Source organism: Macrobrachium nipponense, chromosome 16 (assembly GCF_015104395.2).
Source record: "Macrobrachium nipponense isolate FS-2020 chromosome 16, ASM1510439v2, whole genome shotgun sequence".
In the NCBI taxonomy this organism is placed as follows: domain Eukaryota; kingdom Metazoa; phylum Arthropoda; class Malacostraca; order Decapoda; family Palaemonidae; genus Macrobrachium; species Macrobrachium nipponense.
The window spans coordinates 37,561,277-37,580,278 of NC_087209.1; the positions used below are offsets into that span (position 1 = coordinate 37,561,277).

Sequence of the window (19,002 nt, forward strand, 5' to 3'; positions counted from 1 at the left end):
CAGGTGTTTATTACATGAAGTCAAAATTTCAAGCAAGAATCCCAGCAAAAAATACAATAATAAGTGCTTAATTTTCTATAAAATAATACCTTGACCACTTTTATTGGCCTGCATGTGTTTAATATTATCACCTAATTCCCTATTCGTAAGTTTTCATATACGGCGTGATTACAGAGTTAGATGAATTAACTGACCTTCATCAAAGCTGGAATCTGAGCAGAGTATCCAAAAGTATCTGGCAACCAGAACTCCTTGCACGTAAAACCAAGCTCCTTTTGGTAGAACCTTTGCCCATGTAGGAACTGTCTGATGAAGGACTCTCCACTGGGGATATTTCCATCCATCTCGACCCATGCCGACCCTACTGGGAGGAACTTCCCCTCAACAACCTTCGCCTTGATGCGTTCATACAGCTCTGGGTAGTATTCCTTACACCACTGCCACTGCTGGGCCTAGAAATGATTGTCAAGGAGAAATGGGTGATTCCAGCAACACTATGTCAAACCTTAAAGAGCTGTGAAACGAAAAATCTGCAGTGAGCGAATTAATATCTGTAAAGATACACCATTATAGTTTATTATTATATATATATATTATATATATATATATATATATATATATATATATATATATACAAAATGGGTTACTTCAGGTTTTTTCCAGCTCCTTGAAACTAATGACAGTGATTATAAATGCAATCTTAGTGTATTTATACAGAAATAACTAACGCTATATACTTTCAAGTTTTAATTACTCTATAGTGAACTATATATTCAACAAGTAAGTAACACCACATTGTGCATCTTGTTTATCGTCTCATTAACTTTATGACACTGAAAACCAATGACAGCAGAATCAGGCTGTGTACCAGCAATCGGCCGTCCGACCCATACCTGTGAGGCACGAAAATATAATCAGGGTAATCCTCCATGAGCTTGATCTGGGATGAAAAGCTCCTTCCGACTTTCCTCTTGGTCTCCGAATATGGCCACAGCCAGGCTGAGTCAATGTGACAGTTGCCGATGGCTGCTAATTTATGAACCCTTTCCCCATTGACCTTCTTGAAATAGGCATCGGCCAGGGCACTTGCATCGCTGAGAAGAAAATTTTGCCGTTAACAGAGGAAGATAACGAAGAAGGAAGATTATACAATACTTAAACTTTGATTCTGATATGTGTTTAGTTGAAAAATAAAAGTGTTCTGAAGAATAAAACATGTAACAAAAGCTTGGAAATAGAATCCCAAGAACTTTTTTTCTGTGAAGGCGGATTTCACTCGATAAAATAATTGATCCTAGCAAGCAAAGACAAGAACGGTAATTACCTAGGATTTGATAAATTTTTATAGTATTTTGGATAGACTACCAAGTCTCAGTTATGAAAAACTATCAATGGGTTTCATTAAAGGGAATCGGCTCCCTTTACAAGTTCCACGACTTCTTTGTATGTATGCAATTCTTTTATTGCCGAATGAATTTATCATAATGTATTAAGACTAAAGTTTAACAATATTCTCATTTCAATATAATCAGAGACTAGATTCAAAATGTGTTTAGTTTAGTTTCACAGTATTCTTTGGTAACAGCAGAATATCAGTAACATATATGTTAGTGTATCAAGTGAAAGATATACCACCTTTTAAGAATTCTCCTTCAAAGCTAGATTAGTAATTAAAGAGGAATGTCGGTCATAAATAAACATGGACAAGAATTTCATGAACCATAAGACTACCATTATGAAGTGAATTTCGATACCTATTATTCACCATTATATTTTCTTAAAGTTTTCCTTTTCCTAGCCCTTCTTCTTCTTCTTCTTTTGCTGCTGCTTCCTTTCCCTTTACATTCTACTCATAATGGAAGAGGAGGAAGAAGAATTCATGTAAACAATCCCGTCACAAGAAATGGACTGCAACCTCATGGATCAAAGGTCTTTATCTAGCCTAAGTTCTCACCTGTCTTTGCCAGCTATGATGTTGTTGACCATCTGATTGGCGGTGTACATAGCCTGGTAACCTCGCTGGTCATTGAGGTCAATGAGTGTTTCGGCAATTTGATGCAACACTTCCAAGTCCCTGGTTAGTTTGTAGACCTATCGACATATTCAGAATATATATTGATAAATGTATTTACGTGTGCGTGCGTTCTCGCAATTTTGTGCACATCAAAAATGTCAACCTTTTCATTTATATACTAGAAGACATTGCCGGTTTACTACGTTTGCGTCACAGTATTCTATCAAACTGTTTTGATATTTCTGTACAAAATTAGCTAATAAACTAGCGTCCATATTTTGTTTATTTTTTTCTGGTATTTCTGGTACAGGAACTACGCTTTTCTTACCTGCGTGTCAACAGAAGCAATCTCGGCCCTCGTTAATGTGTAGTATTTGTTTGGATTTGGAGGTGCTGTTACAAAGATAAAGAATAGTGTTCAATGTTTTTTGTAGCTGGCGACCTTGTCTTTGATTTCACGATGATGAAAAATGTATGAACAGTGTTTTAGCATTATTGTAAATTTCTCTTTAGGTTTATCAGACCCAATGAAAATATAACTATCTATGCTGTTATTTCTGTTTTTTAAATATATAACTCAATTTTGTTACTGTGCGAATTGTCGACAACATTAAATCTACGTTCGTCTGTTAAGCTCTAAATTTCTATAACTTTGGTATATGGGCATCGTTACACTCACTTCAAAAAAATCATAAAATGTTTAATACTGTGAGACACGAATGCAGATGAAAAATTGTCACCAAGAAAGTAAACAATGAATTGCCTGTGCAAAACAAGCTCAGTCAAAACAGCAGCAGCAGCAAAGGGTTTTTCGTACAGCTTTATTGTTTGATCGACTGACTGACTGGGTTCATGAACAAACGCAACATCACACTCGCGACACCTACCGATGTCGTCTTCCTCTCCGGCACCGAAGAGTCTGTTTGCTGCCATCTCTATGTAAAGGACAGCGGGGCCTGCCCCTCCTTCGTAGCTCTTGGTTAGGGTGTAGTCAGGACGCATCTGGTGGCCTGTGCCTGTCGATAATCCCTAGAGGAATCGAAATAGAGGAATGGAAATAAAGCAAATGGTCAGAACTGTCATTCATCAAATACATTATCTTAGTTAATAAAAAGTTCCAAGTGTAAGACCAAATACCTCAATCTATAGTCAGCCAAGTCAAGGAAAAATGTAAAGCAGTAAAATTTCCCGGAGTAGTGTTACAGAATAAAAATCGAGATATAAATCCCAAGGTTCTGCCATCCGTCAAGAAAAAACCCTTAAGCTTGTGATAAATATTTAAACACTGAATTTTTGCTAGTGGAACAAAATGCCAGTCAAGAGCTATTTGTGTAAATAAATAGATTTATGCAATAGCATCAATACTTTAAAAACTGTATAGGGTTTGATCAATTTTACCTTCCAGGATGCTTTGGAATTTCTTAAAGTGCCTATTTGGTAAAAGTAGTCCGTCATGAATTTTCCTACAGGAACGAACTCGTTAGAGCGACCATGACAATGTCTCTACGACATTAAAAAACATTACCCTACCTGAAGTAATTTTCCATCTGGAGTCCAGACAGACGCTTCGCTTCCAGATGCCCATCTGAACCTCACCTCCTGGCCAGCCCAGGAATCGGGAATCTCGTATTCGACCTGAATAACAGGAGGCTCTGGTTAGGGAAGTTTGCGTGGAAGGTCAATCTGAATTGTCACGACAGTGAAGCTTTTTTATCCTTTCTTACGAAACCCATAGTCTCATTCGTTTTACTCACTAAATTGTTCTTATGGCTATATTTATAAGGATCAGTTGAACTAAAAACCTTATATATTTAATATAAGATCAAACATGCCCCACATCTAAAACTACTGATGTTGAAATTTCAAGAAGTTTGCTTTGAAAAAAGTATTTGTAAGGTGCAGTATCTGTATGTGCAATCTTACTTTTTCATAGTGAAATAAAACAAATATGATCTTTATTACCTTGAACCAGTGAGTGGTCCATGTAGGCCCAAACTGCTCTCCAATAGATGTCGGTGTGAATTCCTGTTTTATAATCTCGTCAAAGGTCCACTCCTGCCACGCCCCCACACCGCCAGGAAGTGCCCAGTGGGAGAGGGCTAGGGTTTTGAAAGAGAAGCAGCATTGAATTATAAATTATACGATTATTCTTTTCGGTTCATCAGGCAGGCATCTTACACTTGTCAGTTTTTTTGTGTGCAATAAATTAGTTCTGTGAACCAACAGTCATTGAAAAAAAAAATTATTTAAGTTTTTGGACCTAGGATAATATTGCACTTGTCTGAAAGAGCGATAAGCTGATCGCCTTTATTTACCCTGCTTTGGGAACAGTTGCTTTTCTATAAACACCAATGGAAAATTTAACTGTAGAACGCGAAAACTGCATTAGATATCTAATTCATGAAACGGAAATCTGTGTTGTTTGAGGAGAAATGCCAAGCAGTTACCTCCTAGGATCGTTACTTGTTTTTTTTTTTTTTGTTATTTTTTGGCATGACTTTTTTTATAATGATTCCGTAAAAAGTGGGTCTCGTGACTGGAAGCCAGTGTTGGATTTTGGGAGAGATAAGAAAGTAGACCTTGGTGAGAACAGAACTTTCGGTTGTGGTGGATTTTCTACCCCCCACAGGAGGTATGCGATCCGAAATATTTGTTTTTAGTAAGTCAATAATCATTCAATATGAAGAAAATAAAAATGAACTTGGTAATGTAATTACTTTGAGCAAAATTTTTCTCGGTGGCATTTCCTTCTACTAACGCTGTCACATCCTTTATCTCCTTTTCGCAAATGGATTCGTTCGTAACTGAATGCTTTCAGAATTGAAGGAAAATGATGTCACGGGACAGAAGAGTCCGTTTCATTTGGTGCGAAATGGAAGCTCATTTCTGAATATAAAAACTAAATATGTTTTTGTCTTAATTCCGAGAACATATACAACGCACACAATCTACGGTTATGAATACATCAACGCTTACGTTAATCTCCTTATTCCTGTGCTTGATTAAAGTTAATGTAGTTGTAGGAATGAAATTAAAATATAGAGTTTAGGCCAAAGGCCAAACACTGCGACCTGTGAGGTCACTGACCGCTGGAAAGGAAATCGAGAGTGGGTAGGTTTGAAAGGTGTAACAGGGGAAAAAGGCAGTTGCACTTTGAAATAAATGTTAGAAGAAAGATATGAATGGAGGTACAATAAAAGGAATAAAAGAGGTTGTAGCTAGGGGGCACTGCAAAGAACCTTTCGTAATTCCTACTGTGCACTGCGTGACGTGCGCCGACAATAATACCACCCCCCCCCCCCTCAAATACACACGGGACGTAACTGTAGGATTTTTCGCGGGAGGCAGAAATTGTGTATCCATTTTTCTTTCAGTCTTTAATTTTAGCTCCTTCCACTAAGGCTTGGAATTTCCAACATAAATAAATAAATAACAAATGAAAAATAAAACACCCGCGTGACAGACGCTGGGAAGAGATTGTCAAAACAGCCAACGAGCTTTCTGGTAAGCCAGCTAAATTCTGGCACAGCATCAATTGCTTACTAGGGAAGGGAGGAGTGCGTGCTCCGTACTTATTAGAAAACAACAGAAAACTATGGAGACGAAGCGAAAAAAAGTAGCCTTCAGGGAACACTGAAGTAACACTTTGCGAATAACGGAAGAAGAAAAAAGGAACTATGACAGAGAGCAGGAGAGTGTAGCAGAAGAGGCACTACAGCAGAGAAGAAAGGACATCATACCCTATCCCAGAGTAGACAAGCAGGGTAGACCCTAACAATCCCATGACATTTACGGTGGAACTAAGTTAAATCAAAACCATCCTCCGAAATGGAAGAAAAGGAAAGCCCCGAAAAAGAAAAGTCAAATACTAGTAAAGAAATAATGCATCACCTCCCAGATGTCATGCTGGATATTCTCATGGAAATAACGAATGAGACGTTAAGCATGGGATATACTATCCTGACCTGTACAAGGCAGGTGTGATAAGACTCATAAGCAAACCAGGGAAGGACTCCAGGCAGGTGAGAAACTACAGACCAATAACCCTCCTGGAACTTCCTGGGAAAATTGTAGAAGCAGTGATTAAAAATGGCTTGTATGATTCCTTCAGGACAATGGCCTCACCAAGAACAACCAATATGGGTTCACCAGGGGAAGGGAAACCAAACTGGCTCCATCAGTGCTATACGAGAGCAAAGCTGCGTCACAAACTGAGGCCATGGATGCAACATGGTCTCTAGAGACATTGCAAAAACCTTTGACTAGGTCTGGCACAAGGATCTTAAACAAATTAGTGGGAACAACCTTAGCCAACATTATACTGAGACTCCTGTGCAGCTTCCTGGATAACAGGAAAGCTGCAAATTAGAATGGAATTGACCGGGCCAGAGTTTCCACTCCTCAGTGGAGTACCACAAGGAAGTGTGCTGGCCCCAATTCTGTACAATTTCTACACAATAGATGTCCCTGGCCCCTCAGCTGCTGCCACCAGATTATTTTCGTAGATGACCATGCTCAAACAATAACATATCCTAACAAAAGGAGTAAAAATATGCTGGCCTTGAGAACAGCCTGAGATATAAAGGTCAACGAGTGTCAGAAGATCTACCAGCGAGAAATCGGCAGTCGAACCAGCAGATGTAGCAATGGACGACAGAGTGATCCCATTCAGAAACAGCAACAAGATACTGGGAGTCACATTCAGCAGGACTGGCCTGAAACAGCACATAATGAACTGCTTAAGAAGAGCAGAGAACACATCCAAAAGGATCAAAAGGTTCAGTGCTGTCTCTACAAAAACTATATGATGCTGTACAATAGGTTGACTAGGCCACAGCTTGAGTATCCCATCCAAGCCCCAGCATGCAGGACCATGCTTAAGATGCAAGCCCTGCAAAATAAGAATATCAGAGGAGCATACAAGGAAGCCCCATACAACAACACGATGAAGGAACTGCATGAAAGGGCAAGCATAGAGAGCTTCAATTGTAGAATCTGCAGGCTGGCAAATAGGGCGTGTGACAAGACTGGCAGCAATAGATGGCAATACCATGGACAGGAGCAGGGAACTCACTAATGAGGAAAGTTGGGACCTCAGGAATTGGCCAAGAATGGCTCCTAAGATAAAAGGAGTTCACCCAGAACCAATCTACAGGAGTTAGACTACAGAGAACTAAGTGTTCAATAACGTTCTTCAGCTTAAGCTAACAGCGATAATCGATGTACGACACCAACCGATGAAATAGGCAATCATAACCACTGGGATCACCTCACAATCACCTCCCACGATCATAAAAAAAATAAAATAAAAATAAAATAAATAAAGTAATAAAAAGAAAAACAAATGAAAGTAAACAAAATATAAAATAAAAATCACTCATAGCCATATATATCATGACCGTGCGTCCTCGCACTCTTACATCCTTTACATTAAATGACATAGCAAGGGGTCTGCCCCTCTATTTTACTTCTAATTTCCTTCAATTTCACCCCTTTATCTCTAACCTGTTCCCTCTAACCCCATCTTCCTCCCCTGTCCCCGCAAAAAATATAAGATCAATCTTTCCTATCCCCAATAACTTAATTAACAAATGCCAGTCTCATGGCGTGACCATGTTTAGCTTCAGCGGAGCCCGAGTGGAACGTGGTCTGGAGACGACTGTCTCCTGAAGGACAACTCAATGGGGAGTGAACTCCCGATTTCACTATCCGGTTATTACTATACTGTGTTCATAGGAAATAAACTTTCCAATTTTGCAACCTGCTTTCCACTCCAGGTATGATAAATATCGGCGTGTTACTGGCATAATGCAGTAACATCGAAATTTTAATTATTAGAAAAATAGAGAAAACTTTATACAAACTGAATGCCACTGATGCAGCAGCTATCACCTTCAACACCACATATACAGAAAAGGGTCTACTACTTATTTATTTATAATAATAATAATAGATTACATATGTTTATGATATGGAACACTCTTCCATTGAAATCTTTCTTGAGTTAGAACGTTTTGAGAACTCTTTTTATTGACCTAATTATATCAAAGACCTTACAAGGTTATGGCTGAAAATTGTAGCCACATATAATAATAATAATAATAATAATAATAATAATAATAATAATAATAATAATAATAATAATAATAATAATAATAATAATAATAATAATAATAGTGGACAAATCTCTCTCTATTCTGATTAAAATAATGATAATTGTATATTTGTAGAATTAGTAATAAAATAACGTATTTGTGGTACGAAGAGGAGGAGTTGCAAGTAGGGGGGTAGGGGCAGCATGACTGATAGCAGTGGTGATGTGAGAATAGAATCAAATATACATTCAGCGCTGAAACGGTCATTGACAGTGGAAAGGTTTGAAAGGTTAACAGGATCAAAATTTCGCAGTTGCACTGTGAATCCAGTGTTAGGAGAGGCCGGGAAAGTAAGATGGAAGAAAGAGAATATGAAAGGAGGTAAAGCAAAAGTAATGAAGGGACCCTGCTAAGAACTAAAGCAGTGGTTCTCAACCTTTTCATTATCACGCCCCCTCGAAGCGGTGGTCCTTCCCTCCACGCCCCCTCTCCCCCCGCCTTGTATCTGTAAGTAAAATTCCCTCCCAGAGTTAGAGAACAAAAGATAAGAGAGAGAGAGAGAGAGAGAGAGAGAGAGAGAGACTTGACACTGCTTCTTGGCCACTAGATCTTGAATGCACGGTTGAATGCCAGAGAGAGAATGCACAGCGTAAGTCCCCTTCAACATTCAACCTGTTTCTGTATTTGGTCTTGAGAGCAACGAACGTGGAAAATGCAGCCTCCCAAAGATACTACATGGATCTGAACATACTTAGTATCCGAACGAGTCCAACTAGAGCAGTACGTAAAGTATTGGAAACTAACGTTACAAGACGATATTTTTTGCATTTTTTCATAAACTTCTGAATGTCAGTTCCTCACTTATAAAGAGAATAAAGAAAATAACAAGAGAATTAAAAAATTTTCACTATGGCTCGCGCCCACCCTGATTGATAATCACTAACCTAAAGTAATGCCTACAATGCACCGTGTGGAGTGCACTGACGGCACTATCCCCTTAGTGATACTACAAGCACTACTCGCAGGAAGAGGAGGACAGCAAACCCTCAAAACACGTGTTTTCAAAGTCTTCATGCCACTACTCACTGACTGGAGCGGTGTCCGAATAGAGACGCCCGATGAGGTTGACCTCCTGGAAACGAGAGGCCTGGAAGTAGTTGTAGAGTCGCGGGAGAGTCGTCTTCAGGTTCTTGTGGATGCTGGCCTGCACGCCTGGGTCAGACATGGCGGCTTGGTCGGTTGAATCGGGACCCTGAACGCTCGTGAAATGCTTGGTGCGTTTTCCTGTGGGAGATGATGAACTTTTTAAAACTAAATCTCTCTCTCTCTCTCTCTCTCTCTCTCTCTCTCTCTCTCTCTCTCTCTCTCTCTCTCTCTCTCTCTCTCTCATACACACTACTTTCTGAGAGATTATATTCAAAGACACTGTTGTAGGAATCCGATCTCTCTACTGCAATCAAAAGTTACTAAGAAAAATATAATAGCAACTTGCGCTTCGGCCCATGACCCTAACACTGTTTACATGAATAGTGAAATATTAAGGAATATGTTGATTAGCACAAAGATACTGATAGAATTGAATAAAATTCAGATTAAGGGAAATGGAATTTGAAACCTGAAGAAGACGGTAAATTGAAGCTGGTTAAGGGAGGAAATCAGCAACCACTGGGGAAGAAACTGCGTGATAATCTCATATAAGAGCCATAATGTCCTTAACTGTAGCGAAATTACGAGCAATGTTAAGCTACCAAAAAACCGACGAACTTCTTTTGCAGGAACACAATTTGAAATTGTGTATTTCCTTGCTGAATATTCTTAATAGGTTTGAAGTAATATTCAATCCCACAGTTATCAAAAGGTGGTATATTATATTATTAATACTATAAACTACACGGAAAAATAGTGAGATTAACCATAAAACAGATGTGGAAGGACGTATTGGTATACAGCTACGTTACAACAACTCTGAATTCATCATTGTGAATATTGACTCTCACTCTGGTGGGAATAATGTTAAGGTTGGGGAGGATTTCTTTTCGCAGACTTTACCCTTTTGTATGAAGGTGCATGGGATAGACATCGTTACTTCTGGCGGAGGCTCCAACTGCGTTGTTACAAACAGACTGTAGTAGTCATCACAGTTATCGTATACTAGCAAAAACGATATTATCTTTAATCAGACATTTACGTTTGAAGGATACTTATTACTTTCGAAAAGGATTACCTAAATACACTTTTGTAAGGGAAAACATTGGATCTCGCATTGACAGGATCTACTTACGAACTCTTTTGGACACCTCTCTCATTTTCAGACCACTTTATAGTAGTTATGGAAAATAACTGTGGGGCATAAATATCACAAGGGTTCTGGTTATTGGAAACTAAATCACAGTTGTATTAAATATGATGGAATCAAGGGTCTTTTCAGTACTTTTTGACAATATTTGAAATGCAATACAAGTCAGTTTGAAATTTGTTAACTTGGGATGTCAAAAGTGGTTGATAGCATTATCCAAAAGGCTCAGAAATGTAGAAAACGGTCTTATAAATCTATTACTGGTGCGGCTGAGAAAACCTAACCTCCTTGGAGAGGACTTTATCTAAAACATGATTGTATCCACTATATAGGGACGAATACCTAAGCATTCAATCCTTAAAAAGGTAAAATTGAAAGTATAAGGAATGAGATAATGGAAGGAGTAAAAATTCGAGATAAGGGGTATCAAATGAATAAAGAATAAAGGAGAGAAAGTGTCGTCTTATTTATCAGGAAGGGAAAATAAAACCAATCTCATCTTTGAACAAACTAACATTAGAGAACGGAAAGACACTTGAGACTCAAAATGATTTGTGTTCCTCTATTGTTAATTACTCAAGCAGTCTCTTTAAGAAGCCGGAATGTAGACAGAGGGACATGAATTACTTTCTGGGGAAGATTCACAATGTATTAAATGGCAGGATATGAAAATTCTCGCCCAAGAAGTGAATCGTGATGAAGTGAAGGAAGCCATCTCATCATTGAACGAAAACAAAACTCCGGGTGGAGATGGTCTTTCCATTGAATTTCATCTTATCTTCTGGGATACCATAAAGACTATACAGAAGTATTGAAAAAAAAAACACATTATGAGCTATCAATACCCCAGAATTTGCGCGATCAGATTAATTCCCAAGACAGAAGACCTGTCAAAATTAGAGGAACCAATGGTGACCTATTACTTTATTAAATACTGATCACAAAATCTTCACGAGGACATTACTTAGAGAACAGGCTTTACTTGATGATTGAGAGGGTGATCTCCAAACTTCAATTCTTTCTTGGTTATCATAAGCCAGTTGTTTATTGTAATAACTTTATTAGGGATTTGATTCATTATGTCAATCATTAGAAATCAAAGGCAGCCTTGCTCAGTCTAGACTAGTCTTAGGCCTTTGATAAAAGTAAATACGGATTTACTATTGAACTGAATATAGAAATTAGACCATAAGCCAAGCACTGGGACCTATGAGGTCATTCAGCGCTGAAACGGAAATTGACAGTAAAAGTTTTGAAAGGTGGAACAGGAGGAAAACCTCACAGTTACACTATGCATCTAGTATAAGGAGAGGGTGGAAAGTCACATGGGAGAAAGAGAATATGGAAGGAGGTACCGTAAAAGGAACAACTGGGGTTACAGCTAAGGGCCGAAGGGACGCTGCGAAGAACTTTAAGTAATGCCTATACAGTACACCGCGTGATGCACCTACGGCAATAACCCCCTAAGGGGGTTTCTTTATCGAGGGTCGTGTCAAAATAACGGAGAGACTCTTTAAACATTACAGAGCAGTTGTTAGTTTTAAATATTTTACCCCGAAACCTGAAGTTCAAAGATCTGTCATAACGACAGGAAGCCCTTTGGCCATGGGTTCTGTTCTGAATTTTTATAACAGAGCCATTCATTAAGAAAGTGAGGCGCAAGCTCTTGATCTTACCAATAAGGCGAAAATTAAAATAACAGTTTTTGCAAACGACGTTATATTCATTACATCAGAAAACGCTTTAACAAAGTGTCTGGAAATTGTAAATTCGAAAATTCAACGAAGCATTGCTAAGCAAAACGAAATCTGTTCGTGGTTTATGGTCTGACCGAAGTGGCTGGCCAATTTCATGGATACTGTCAATGAAACAAGTAAGGATCTTAGGATATTCCATCAGCATAACTTTGGAAAAGTATTTGAAGAAAATTGGATATATATAAATGAACAAGTGCAAAAGGCAGTTAATATCCCAAAGCCTAGATTTGTAACATTTCAGAAAGTTTAGTTTTATCAAGGTGTAGTTTATAGTTCGCATTCTTCCTCCTAAGGCATATTTTGGTCACATTAATGCCATCTACTAGTTTATGTGGGATGGTAAATATCTGAAAAAATATACAATTTGCCTGCGTAAATGAAATGGTGGTATTGGTCTAAATGAGTTTATATTAAAGCATATTCAATATTTTGTAAAACTGCTTTCAATATGCAGTATAGCGCTGACTAGAGTGGTTAACTCGATATTTTTGCTGTAAAAGGTTATCCTTCTTTATTAATTGTGGTGTTGTAAATAACACTGCAATAACCACACCGTGTTTTTACTCTAACGTTCATAGAATTTTTAAGGCTTGTACATAAGCAGTTACATCTTCCAGTGATATCTACTAAATTACTATATAACGAATTAGCTCCTAATATGAAGCCTCCAGTCGAGGAGGCTTCCCCATGACATAACTGGGAAAGAATCTGTCTGTAAATTCGTAAGTCACTCGTTTGTCTCCAAGGATAAACGTTATTTACATGACGTTCTACCTTCTAACTCTAAATCAAAAGCCCTAAATATCAAAGAGACAGACGCATGTGCACTTCGTGGATGTAGAGAGGTAATGAGTTTATTTTCTGGTCTCATGATCAGATTTATCGAGTGTTTAACTTTTTAAAAACAGCCTTGATTACATTATGTAACTTGAGAAGTAATAGTTTTCTTCATGTCATTCTTTTTTTTCATTTTATTTGTAATACAAATAACGATTATAATTGTGCTGTAATTCTTATTGTTGATTTTCTATTAACAGTATGGAATGGGAGACGGCAGAATAAGTAGCCACCTTTTATTCAAGATCCTAAAACATAAATGGACTCTTCGGAAAAAGCTGCTAATTGAGAAATAAGAGTTAAAAATGAATCTCTCTCCTAAGGTGTATATTACAAAAGCATTCTAAATGTTGATGATTAAGTATTGCGTGTCATTCCAAATTACAGACAACATGCCAATTAGTATAATGCAAATGTTGCCTGGAGAACATTAGTGAAATAAAAGAAAAACATTTAAGACGGGCTTCAAGTAATGTATGTGAAAATTTGGGAAACGCCGCTCGAAGAGAATTCTCAAGTTATATTGTAATTGCAAACTATTGCATATTGTGTCATGAATATAAAAAAAAAGAAAAATGGGGACCGATAACGTTGTTAAATATGGATCACAACATTTTTGCAAAAGTTTTAAGAATCGCGTTTGCGAGTATATCAGACGATATAATTTTCCCTGAGCAATATTGTGCAGCTAAAGGGAGCTCGATTATTCAATGTAAAAGTATACTATACGAGATGCCATGTTTTATTTTGATGAAAATAAAGTATATGTTGCCATTTTGAGTCTCGATTGGTCGAAAGCAGTTGATATGGAGCATATTGGTTTTGTCTACTATGAGGTATTAACTAACCTTGGTATTCCGGCAGAATTGAACTTAATAAATCATTATATTGGCAATGTGTTCATTGTGTAATTATTAATGGCTGTCTAAGCAGTCCTTTTCCAGTCATAAGGTTGGTGAGGGCAAGGCTATCATAAGTCTTTGTTGCTCTTCTGTATTTTTCAAGAAACTTTTTAAAGGGGCAATTGAAGAAAGTAACAATATAATAGGCATTAGTTTTCCCAATCACACAGACATGAACGTACAATGATTTATAGACGGTTCTTATGCAATTGTGTCAACAATCAGTTCGGTAACAGCCAGTTTGTTCCAAAGTAACTCAGCAACAGGTGCGAGACTCAAAGACAAAGCTACAATTATAGGTATGGTACCTGGATTAATATTCAGGACTGGCCTTTGGAATGGATGTTGGGTTTTCATAGTATAATTACTTTTTTTGGCATTAGCTTTTGTAACAGCTTTGATTTGGTGTGCCAGGAACTACCATAAGTGCGCTGAGGATGAGGAGATTGTCAATTTTCCAAAAAGAGTGAAGTGGATTTTTTTTTAATTTTAGCAAAAGTATGATACATTGCACATACGTTATCCCCAACAATAAATTTGTAAGATTGATAGATGTATCTTCGGGACATTGTAGGGGTTATGTATACAGTTCAGGACGGTTTTACAGAGTCAATCTTCCCGAGCAAGAAGGGTTTGTGGCAGGATTTGTGTTGGTAGCCCTGACGAGAATGGTCAACCGGCGGGGCCTTGGTCTTCTTTCTGAAATGAAGATCGTCGTCCTATACGGACGACGCCTGTTTTACAACTAATTATTTTATATGCTTCTCTTTCTTCTGTACTTTGTGAAGTTTAGGTCCGGGAATTTCTTCATTCTTGCTTATCCTCTCATAACATCAACTTACTTATTAATGTTGCATTGACATGCTAAGACGGTCCTGAATAAAAGGATTCTTTAATCGATGTGATAAAATGATGTATTTAAACAAAATACATATTTTCTCTATGCACAGTGTCTGTTTCTACAATGCAATTAAAAGTCTGCCAAGCGATCATGCAGTCATCCCTACGAGCAGTTGTGTCTGTTACTTGAAATGAAGTGTCCTTGATTCCCCTTGTGTGTCACTATACGCGGTCCAGTAAAAGCAAGAGTAGAATGCAAAATACTTCTTACAGTGTTTAAAGCACTAAAATACGCTGAACCAACATACATTGGCCACCAAGACTATACAACAAAATACCCCCTGAATTGAAGATCATACAAGAAGAATGTAAATGTCAAAAAAGAACTAAAGACTCTCCTGTTCTGCAGGAGCTACAGTACTGACGAGAAAACACTAAAAGACAATTGTATAAAAATGTAAGAAGTAATTTATTTAGAAAACGCACAAGGGCCCGCCAGAGATGGAATCATCCCTATAGATGGCTGTACATAAAATCTAACAGTCGACATCTTATAGGAAGATATTGGGAAAATTTGTCTCTAAATCGCCTTATAGATAAATCTTCGAAAGGTTCGGGTATGTTTATAATCCTCATAATTAAGTGGAAATGTACTTGCTCTTAATTTATTGACTGAGGTAAATTTTAATTCTTTGCTTTTATTATCGTGACCGGTCAAGGTTCAAGGAATTAACTTGCTGACCTTATATTGTTAATATATAAGGTTCTTTATTTCAGAAGCATGATCAAGGCCCTATCTAACCTTCTCGTTAGGGCTACCAACACAAATCCTGCTACAAACCCTTCTTACTCGGAAAACTGGATCCGGTGGAACTGTCCCGAGCAGCACAATCCAATAAAAAGGGCTACTTTGTGTTTACGTAAACGTGAATGAGGATTGTGTATATTTGATGTGTGCTTTAAAATTCTAGCCTCCTTTAGCTGCATTGTTGTAAAGGATGTTTTGAATGGAATCGGTTTGAGTGTGTAATTATTATTTTAAACTTAGATTTAATTGTCTGTTACTGTTACGGGCTATAGACGATGCGTCTTAAGGTGCGTCCACACTGTCGAACAATGTCCGACAGACAAACATAGTTACCATATCGTAGGCGAAGCAGGATGATGTCATAAGTGCTGAAACGATGGAAGTAGATCTGACAACAAAATGAGGTACCAGAAGAGGTTGTATACCACTGCAATGACCGGCGGAATTGGTAACAATGTTTGTCCGCCGGACATTGTTCGACCGTGTGGACGCACCTTTATGTGGCACCGGTTTTTATCCGATTGTTACTGAAGTATTAAGGAAAATGTACAGGCAAAAGAATTTCCTTATGTTACATGGAAGGAAACTTATTACTACCGCAAACTGTCTTCAAAACCAAGCACTGAGAGTGATGACCCTCCACGAGAATGGGCACTGATTTGAAAATGCATCAATGTTCCTTCTATAAGACCTTTGGAGGGGGAATTTATATACAAATATATGCCTAGGATTTTGGCGTCAAGTCACAAACTGAAGGTTCTGATTTTTGTTATAACTGCAGTGGAGCTATTTAAATTGCACATCTTATTTCTGTAATTAAATTGGGTGTATTTCATTGTATTTTCGAATCGTATTGCATGACATTTGTTGCGTGAATCCCGATAATTCTATGAAGATTTTAAAGTTTACTTTATATTGTAATTCTTAACTAGATTAAAATAGTGCACTAGTTTTATTGACAGGTTACTTGTATGTAATGTAGGTGGGTTAAATGAAAAAGTTGTCGTTGTTTGATTTGATGATGTAGTACATACCTATAGAGGAAACTCAATTATGATACATGGGTTTTGCGAAGTACTTTACATGTAAAAGGAAGCTTTATAAGGTTTCAAGAAAAAATTTGTCTTGTAGATTCCCTCTACCACTTAGGGTCGGTTAGTCTGTTATCATGTATGGTGGGTAATAATGACATTATTGCACGCTGCACATTTGTACAATTGAAAAACCTCTTGAGGCGATTATGAAGTGATGTATATGAAAACAATTTGAAAAGTATTGTCATGTGATATTTCCTAAATGCAATATTGTAATTACAAAATAATGTACGTTGCACATTGGGAATTTTAAATAAAAAAAAATGAGGGTCGAAACGAGTAACCACCAAAAATAATCGAGGATGATGGTGATGAAAACTTCTATAGCTCAGCTGACAATAAGCGCTGAGACAGTATCCGGGTATCATACATGAGGCAAAACCACTATTTGCACTCCTGCAATAATCAGCTGGACCATTAATTCCTGCAAGTTGCAGGCTACAGTAGTTAAAAGAGAACCTTTCGCTAACGCTAACGCCAGCCTGCAGAACTCTTTCTTTATATGACAAAATAAAATCGCTTTCGCTAATTTTACACAACCACCCATAAAAACACTGAAACCAACAGACCTCTTCCAAACGCGTTCCAACTCCAGTCCCTTTGTTCAGCTTCTGAGAAATGTCAGATGACAAGTGACATGAATGTCAGTCACCACGGTATTTATAATACTGGAGGTGGGGCCCATTGACTGACTGTTTACTTTCCCAATAAGGATAAACAGCAGACAGTAAATATCTTTTCTGCAATTACAGAGATACGGGAAATGTCGCCCTATTGTTCTTGGGTCCAAACGTGGCGGCTCTCGATTAGATTTGTTGATTATTTTTATCATATACAATGTGCGTACAATATCATAGTTCCCACTGATTGAAATGCATATACGTGGGCATACGAAAACAGAAGTGCATAAAAATGATATATGGAGACTTAGATATAACTAGATAAATGGATACAGGTGAAATCTTTCAGTCCTCCCACAGGAAATTTAACCTAAATAGTTCAGGGGTAAATTTGAGGTTTTATGTTCTGTAGAAGGTAAGGAAAGGATCAAATTATTAATGTTAGACATTAAAGCTAAATCTAAAAAAAGACAGGAACACTGCAGTTCTCCTTATTTATAATTTGTGTATTGCATATGGATAAGCCGTATGCAGAAGCTGACTGAAAATGAAACTTTGTTTTCTTAGGCGGAGATTAAATTATGTGAGATGATTTGTGTTAATTTTGTAGGGAGAAAATTTTAAGAAAATTGTTACGAACAAATGCTTGTGTTCAACTTTTTAATTGTTGAAATAATGTAAATATTGGATAATGTAAATATTGCATTTTAGTTATTTTTAAATCAATTTAAAGAGAAAAAAATCCAAATAAGAACAGGCGAAGTGCAGAGAATGTGGCATTCAGTATCCAAGATCAGAGAATGTTGGTTGGTTGTTACGAAACATGAGTGACCAGTCACGTACATAATATGGTAGTTATAAATTATAGCAGTAAAACCGTCAAGTAAAACGCAATAGGGGGGAAGCCATGTTGAGTACCTTTGTTCAAATAAAATGAAGACTAAAATTACGTCCCTTTATTGTTCCTTGTAATTATGACACTGACCCGAGCCCTATATTGTCTGCCTTTGGTCAAGTGCGACTCTTCTTGGTTATCAAAATGTTAAGAAAGTATAGCTAAGAACTTCCATTTCCTATTTGCAGTGAGAATGGTCAATTGACGCACAATTAAGAAAGAAGCCGTGTTGGCCTAACGCAAACCACACCATCAGCTGTATCAAAAGGCAAAACTACAACTTCAGACGAAGTTGGCCAATGTTTAAAGTATTCCATGTAAAATAGCTTGGTCAAAACTTGGTAATATACAGTAACTCGTTACTCTCTCCAATCAGCTAATTGCACGATGCCACTGTTACAGGAATTGTCAAGATATACCGATGTAGGCAATTTAGTAACTGACAATTTTAACTAACCTCTGTGGGAAATATTATATACTTGTCTTTCAAACTACCATTTTTACCTTTCTTTGCATCATGAATTAATTGCACATCAGACAAGTGTGCAATGAAATCAAGAGAGGGTTAAATAATTTCTTTACTGAGTGTGCGAAGTTTCGCTTGGGCGAGCGAGGCGCTCTCTTTCACTGAAAAGGAAGGTTCATCATCTTTTCATCACGCCGAAACAGTGGTCTAAAGAGAAGCCCTTCGGACGTAGAGTAAGATTCGGCCCAGTAGTAGTTGACGCAAGGATACTGTCGAGGTATTTTTAGAGTTTGCAGAAATTCTCAGCTCGTCCTAATTTCCTTGTGGCTGTGGCTGTTTTCAATTTTATTTCTACAATCACAAAAATTTCCCCTGCTT

The 19,002-nt window shown here is 37.6% G+C and overlaps 1 pseudogene; it reads right to left on the reverse strand.

Annotated features, from left to right (window-relative positions):
* LOC135195671 (alpha-mannosidase 2C1-like) overlaps positions 1 to 17,354 on the reverse strand; it is a 28,132-nt pseudogene extending 10,778 nt beyond the window's left edge.
* Positions 17,355 to 19,002: the final 1,648 nt, after the last annotated feature.